Genomic DNA, 6,872 nt, shown 5'->3' on the forward strand with positions numbered 1-6,872 from the left:
CTCTGCGAATGAAGTAGGTGATTTTCGCTCTTAGTTGTTTCAGTGACAGGTCGCTACCCGATGTTTCTCCTTTGAAGAGTTGACCTCCACTGAAGTCTGAAGTTCTTTGAAGATAGACCTTGAGACTCTCTACTGGACATAGAGAGACATCTTCCTTCAGGGGGCAGATTCTCCAGGGGCCCATCTCTTGGTGGGTAATTCGTTTTTTGCGAGAAACGTCGGATCAGGGAAGAGGGTAAGTTCTCCTGTATCTGCGAACAGGATATGACCCTCGTCTCTTGATAATGCCACTATTTCGCTGACTCGGGCTCCCGAGGCGAGAGCAAAAAGGAAGATAACTTTTTGAGTCAGGTCCTTGAGAGGGCACGAATCGTTGTCCATGTTAGAGGCAAAATGGAACACCTTGTCCAGGGACCAGGAGATAGGTTTTGGCAGAGGTGCTGGGCGTAGTCTAGCGCATGCCTTTGGTAGTTTATTGAAAATATCGCTGGACAGATCAATCTGGAAGGCGTACAATAGTGGTCTAGTCAAAGCCGATTTGCAGGTAGAAATCGTGTTGGCTGCTAAGCCTTTTCCATGAAGGTGAATGAAGAAGGACATGCGAAAATCAATGGTGATTTCCGTAGGATTTTTTGCTTTGACGAACGAGACCCACTTTCTCCAGGATGATTCGTATTGCCGTCGTGTGGATTCGGTCTTGTATTCCTCGAGGAAGTCTAGACTTTTCTTCGAGATCCCAAACCTTTTCTTTGCGGCTAGGGAGAGAAAATCATGAGATGAAGGTCCCTGACTTTCAGTGATGAAGCGAAGACAGTCGACTTCTGTACTTGCTGAGAGAGAACTGGGCCCGGGAGGGGAATCAGCGTGGGCTGCAGCTCCAGGATCAGGGGGTACCAATTGCTCCGGGGCCACTTGGGAGCCACTAGGGCCGCTGTCCCTTTGAAGGTTCTCAGTTTGGAGAGGACTTTCAGCAGAAGGTTGGGGGGAGGGAACAGGTATATCATGGACCATCTGTTCCAATCCAGTGACATGGCGTCCACTGCTTCTGCCTTGGGGTCCTCGTACGGGGCCACATAACGAGGAAGTTGATTGTTGTCGCTCGATGCGAAGAGATCGATCTGAAGTTCCGGGACTTGGCGAGAGATGAAGGAGAATGATCTTGCGTCTAGAGACCATTCCGACTCTATTGGGTTTGTCCGTGATAGAGCGTCCGCCGTCACGTTGCAGAATCCTTGTAGGTGAACTGCAGACAGGTGCCATTTCTTATTTTCTGCCAGACGGAAGATTGGAAGAAGTACTTGATTTATCTGGGGCGATCTCGAGCCCTGACGATTGAGACATCTGACTACCACCGAGTTATCCAGAGTCAGACGAATGTGGATCGAGGGAGGCGGGGAGAGTTTCTTCAGGGTGAGAAGAACCGCCATGGCCTCCAAGATGTTGATGTGAAACGTCTTGAATAGGGGAGACCATGTTCCCTGAACCTGTCGTTGGTGGGAGTGACCTCCCCAACCCTCCAGCGAAGCGTCCGTGTGGATGATGAGCGATGGAGGTGGGTGTTGAAGAGGAATGGACCTTTTCAGGGCCTTTGCTTCCGACCACGGCTTTAAGAGTAAGAGAAGTCTGTTTGGGAGCCGTCTCTTGAGGTCTCTTCGAGCGATGGATGCAGAACGTCTCCAGACTCCCGCGGCATCCTTTAGCTGTGCGCGAAGCACTGGGTTTGTCACAGAGGCGAACTGTAGAGAGCCTAGAACTTGTTCCTGCTGTCGTCTTGAGATCCGTTTGGATTTCAACAGTTTTTTGACAGACCCTGCTATTTCCTTCCTTTTCTTCTGCGGGATGGAAAGACGGTGTGACTGAAGATCCCAATGGATTCCCAACCATTGGAACTTCTGAGCTGGAGAGAGGCGAGATTTCTCGGTGTTTATCTTGAATCCCAGATGTTCTAGGAACTGGGTGACTTTGTTGCAGGATCGTACACAATCTTCGGGCGATGTCGCCCAGACCAGCCAGTCGTCTAGGTAAGCCATCACTTGGACGCCGCGAAGGCGGAGCTGTTGAACGATGGCGTCTGCCAGCTTGGTGAAGATCCGTGGGGCCACGTTGAGCCCGAAGGGCATGGCCCTGAAGGCGTAACTTTTCCTTTGGAGTCGAAATCCTAGGTAGGAGGAAGCGTGATGGTTCATTGGAACGTGCCAGTAGGCATCCGCCAGGTCTATGGAGACCGTGTAGGACCCTTGAGGCAGGAGGGTCCTTATTTGTTGAAGAGTCAGCATCTTGAACTTGTTGTTCGCAATGAACTTCTTGAGGGGGGATAAGTCTAGAATGACTCTGAGTTTGTCGGAGTCCTTCTTGGGGACGCAAAATAGTCTCCCTTGGAACCTGGTTGACTTTACCCTCCTAATCACCTTCTTGTTCAAGAGTTCTAGGACGTACTCTTCCAGGAGGGGGGTTGACTGTTGGAAGAATTGCTGGAAGGCTGGGGGTTGTTGTGTCCAGCTCCAGCCTAGTCCCTTCTTGACGATGCTGTGAGCCCAGGGATCGAAGGTCCAACGATCCTGGAATTGGCGGAGTCTTCCTCCCACCGGAAGCACTTCATTGCTTCTGGCTTCCCGAGGGTTTGCTACCTCGGCCGCTGGCTCCCCTTCCTCCTCTGCCTCTGGAGGGGCGGCGAGACGCATCTCTGCCTGAGCCTCTGTTTGAGCCTCTACCTTTGGGATGAAAGGTAGTGGTGTGCTGCTCAAATGCAGGGGTGAAAACCGGTGACTGCGATACCATCGGTTGGGTGACCAGCTGAAAGGTCTGTTGTGGCTGAGCTGCCACTTGGGGAGTAGCGGAACCCGGAAAAGGCCGTCTCTGTTGACGTTGCTGGGGTTTGGGCTTCTGAGGTTTCCTCTTAGGTTGAGGGCCATCGTCCTGAGAGGATTTCCTTTTCTTCGACATGCCCCACTTATGGAGAAGGTTCCTGTTCTCCGTTGCAGCTTTGTCAGCGATCTCTTTCACTAAGGAGGATGGAAAGAGGTATTTACCCCAGATATTGGAGGAAATCAGCCTCTGGGGTTCGTGTTTCACCGTAGCGTTCGCGAACACGAATTCACGACAGGCTCTGCGAGCCCTAGTGAAGCTGTACAGGTCCTTCATTACTGTTGCCAAATGCGTTTTGGCTAGGACCATGTAGAAGTCCGGAATCCTAGTATCTCCGGCCATGACTTCAAGCTGTACCTGGAGGGACAGTGATGCGGCAAGCCTCTCCTTCGTATTTTGTTCCCTACGAAGGAGGTGATCGTTGAGCTTCGGGAGGTCCTCGTTAAACTGACGACCGGCAACGTCAGGCTCTAACTTCCCCACTGTGAATGTTGACTGGACGTCTTTCCAGTGTCTATCATCAGGGGGAACAGTCAGGGAGAAGGGCCTGCACTCCTCCAGTACAGGGCAAGGTTTCCCTTCTTCCACTGCTTTCAATACCACAGTGAAGGCCTTTTCTATAAAGGGGAAGGTCGCATTGTTCGGTGCGACAAAGGTTGGGTGCTTTTTGCTAAGCGCCGGCATCTTGGAATTGGTGAAGCCCCTACTCTTCACTGTGTTGGCTAGCATAGCCTGGGCCTTCGAGAGATCGAACACAATTACCTCCTTCGGTTCGGTCTCTTCTTTAGAGGCAGGTTCGGACCTGAGCCGGACGTAACAGTCCGGATAAGCCTCGAAATTCGGGAAGAACTCCACTTCTTCCAACGCGATCGAGCCGACCTTCTCACTGATGAAGATCTTGCCCGTGGTGATCGGCATGTGCTCGGCATACCTCCATGGGTTAGTATCCGAGCAAGCAGGGAGGTCCTTAACCGAAATCCGTTTCGGTTGCTTAAAACTTCCTAAGTTAGACCTGAATAGCTCGTGGGTCTCGTAAAGTTTCTTATCCATGAGGGCTTCAAGCATCTTGAAGACCTCCTGAGTGCCTGATGGGAGAGGATCCGGGGTGGCAGACGTCGAAGGAAGGGATTCCTCGGTCGGCGTAGGAGTTGGTGCGGGGGTAGGAGTGGGAGCGACCTCATGCTCCGAATCAGGGTATTCCACCTGATCTTCCTCATAGTCGAGCTCCTCGCCCATGAGGTTCTTCTCCGTTTCTTCCGAAACTTCCGACATACGTTCTGCGTTGTCGGAATCTAGACGGCCCTCATGCATGGACTGGGCCATGACAATATCAGGTTCCACCACTATCTGGACGGTGGGAATCTGATCACTGGGGACCACTGAGTCTTTTGATGCCTTCGGAAACAGCAAGGCCCTCAAATCTTCGGTGGCGAGATACGGTCCGGTGGCGTTCTTCTGGAAGCCACGCACCCACTTGCGTAGCTTCTCCCGAGCGTTGTCCCTTGCCTCCGCTGAAGGAGGATCGTCGAACGCTTCGACCAGACGACTCTTGCAGACTGTACAGTGCTGCGGGTCCCAGAATTTCAGGTCGCCTTTCTTGGCGGCGCAGGGGGCGTGGGTCTGACACGCATTGTGCCCGTAGAAGTCAGGGTGTTTCACTCCGCAGAAGTTGCTTTCACACTTCATATATACTCCTCCTGTAAAAGAAAGAGATCATGAGTATATGGAAGGCATAAGAATGACTTACATTACTCTAAGATTAAAATTTAAGTAGTCAAAATTTTATCTAACATTAAATAATTCATAAATATTGTAATGTTTGAGGGTAGGAGCGGGAAAGGAAGTAGATAGACACATACTTGTGAATCCCGCCCAGTCAGTTACCGTAACCTTATCATTAGGCAATTTCATTTGTGGCCGAAGGACACAAAACGGAAATCCACTTGGATCACCGTGGTGGGTAGAAGCTAAGTTTCTAACAGAAATTGCCTGCGAGGCGTATCAGGGACTGAGACCACTCAGTTCCTTGGGGTAAAAGGGTAATAGGAGACCCCGTATTAGATCTAGGTTCCGGCAACCGGCCGTGCTAAGACACACAGAGTATGCTGGAATATTGTAATGTGCAAGAAGACACCCCAGCCACAATTTAGGATGGTAAGACAATACCTATATATAGAAGTGGCTAAGCCATCTGGCTGCAGTGTAGGACTGTCGGCATGTTGTCGACAGGTAAGAGAAGGGGTGCATGTCCCTTGGCGCCTCCGGAGGGCCCCGGCAGGCCGACGGCACGCCGGAGGCCGCTCCAGCAGGGTGGAAGGCATCAAGACAGACACATTGAGTATCTAAGCATAATACCAACTTGGCGACCGCCGGCACAGCGGCGGATCGCCGGCGGGAGGCGGCGGCTCCGGCAGCCGAAGGCTGACGGCTTGGTGAGCTTGGATCAGTTCATAAGATAATTAAGTATATGGTAGTATACCCAGACCGCCGGCAATCAATGCCGGCATGCCGGAGGCCGGCCCGAAGGTCGGGCAACTGAAACTAGGTAAGGGAGGGGTGGATCATCGGTTGTATGCCGACGGAAGGCGGCAGCCCCCGGCACACGGAAGGCTGACGCCTTACAGGAGGGAGGGAATCTTATGAAAGAGTGTCACCAAAGTGTAGGGCGGTATCGCCGGCAGTAGAGGCGGCAAGGGACCGGCACCAGGATAGATGGAGAGAAAGGTAAGGAGGGATTGGAGGGGTAAGACCACATACCCCTCCGGCATCCCTCTAGAGAGAGTGTACACATGATAGGAGTAGATACACCTAGCATCCAATGGCAGGGGGCCGGCAGTCGGCCGGGTGCCAGGGTAACCCAAGAGAGGGTTAGAGTACACTCAAGAGGGGGAACCCCCTGCTGGACAAATCGCTGCCAGTGGCTACCCCCATAGGACGCTATGAAGGGTATGTGTACCAGAGCGGCCTGCTCAGCAGGAGAGCAAGATAGCCCTATCACTCCACCCAAGGGAGGAGTTGTAGGACTAGGGACAGATGTGTATAGGCAAGCCTATGTATAGGCTAGCCTACACCAAAGGGATAGGTGGGGAGGGAGAAGAAGAGGGGTCTTTCATAGAGGGGGCTCTGTACAAGAACGGCCACCAAGGAAAGGGAGAACGCTCCCTAGCCTAGGATAGGTAACCAGAATGAGAATGGTGCAAGAGTACCGTCTCAAACTATAAAAGTACAGAACTAGCCCCCCAAAGCCTAACCTAGGTAAGGAGTGTTAATTCCCAGGCTAGGTAGGCTGAAAGACACATCGCAAGTTGCAGGGAGGGATGAGTAACCCAACCAGAAGCAACTGAGGAAGGGCAGAGCCGTTCCTCTTTCTCGGTCGCAACCCTCAGGGGGGATAGTTCCCTTAGAGTAGACAGAGAAAGCGATAAATACTCTGATTGTGGACAAGATTCCCCTATATAGAAGGGGAAGCATGGCCACACAGAGGGAATGCCCGTAGGCAGGGGATGTAGGGAGCATATAGGGGTTCCTACATTTAGGTTAGGTTAGAAAGGAATGCAATCAAACCGATCCCCTATATGGTCCCTGAAGGCGAAAACACTTACATCACAGTTAACAGTATGATAAATAATGCCACTATCTTCATAAATTAACCTAGGATCACTGGAATATATCATGCATGAACACAAGTGCTAGGTTATCTAGCCTAGGGGCTAAGCTAGCGATCTAGTATGGGGTCGAACGACGACCGAGTAATAGAGCGTTAAAACACGATATATGAAGTTCCTAGCTATGAAGACTAAATAACTAACAATATCAATTAGTTAAGAGGCTGGAAAAAGCTGTTCTGGCTAGCTAAACAAGGCATGCAAGAGAACAGCGACGCCATAAAATGGCTTGTCCGGTAGCAGCACAGCTCTGCCACAAAACACAAAATATTACGAAAAGTAGAAGTTACTTTACGGCTAGAGCTTATTTAAACAATACTGGGACCTGGTACTCAACTTTCC

Source organism: Palaemon carinicauda, chromosome 2 (assembly GCF_036898095.1).
Source record: "Palaemon carinicauda isolate YSFRI2023 chromosome 2, ASM3689809v2, whole genome shotgun sequence".
NCBI lineage: Eukaryota > Metazoa > Arthropoda > Malacostraca > Decapoda > Palaemonidae > Palaemon > Palaemon carinicauda.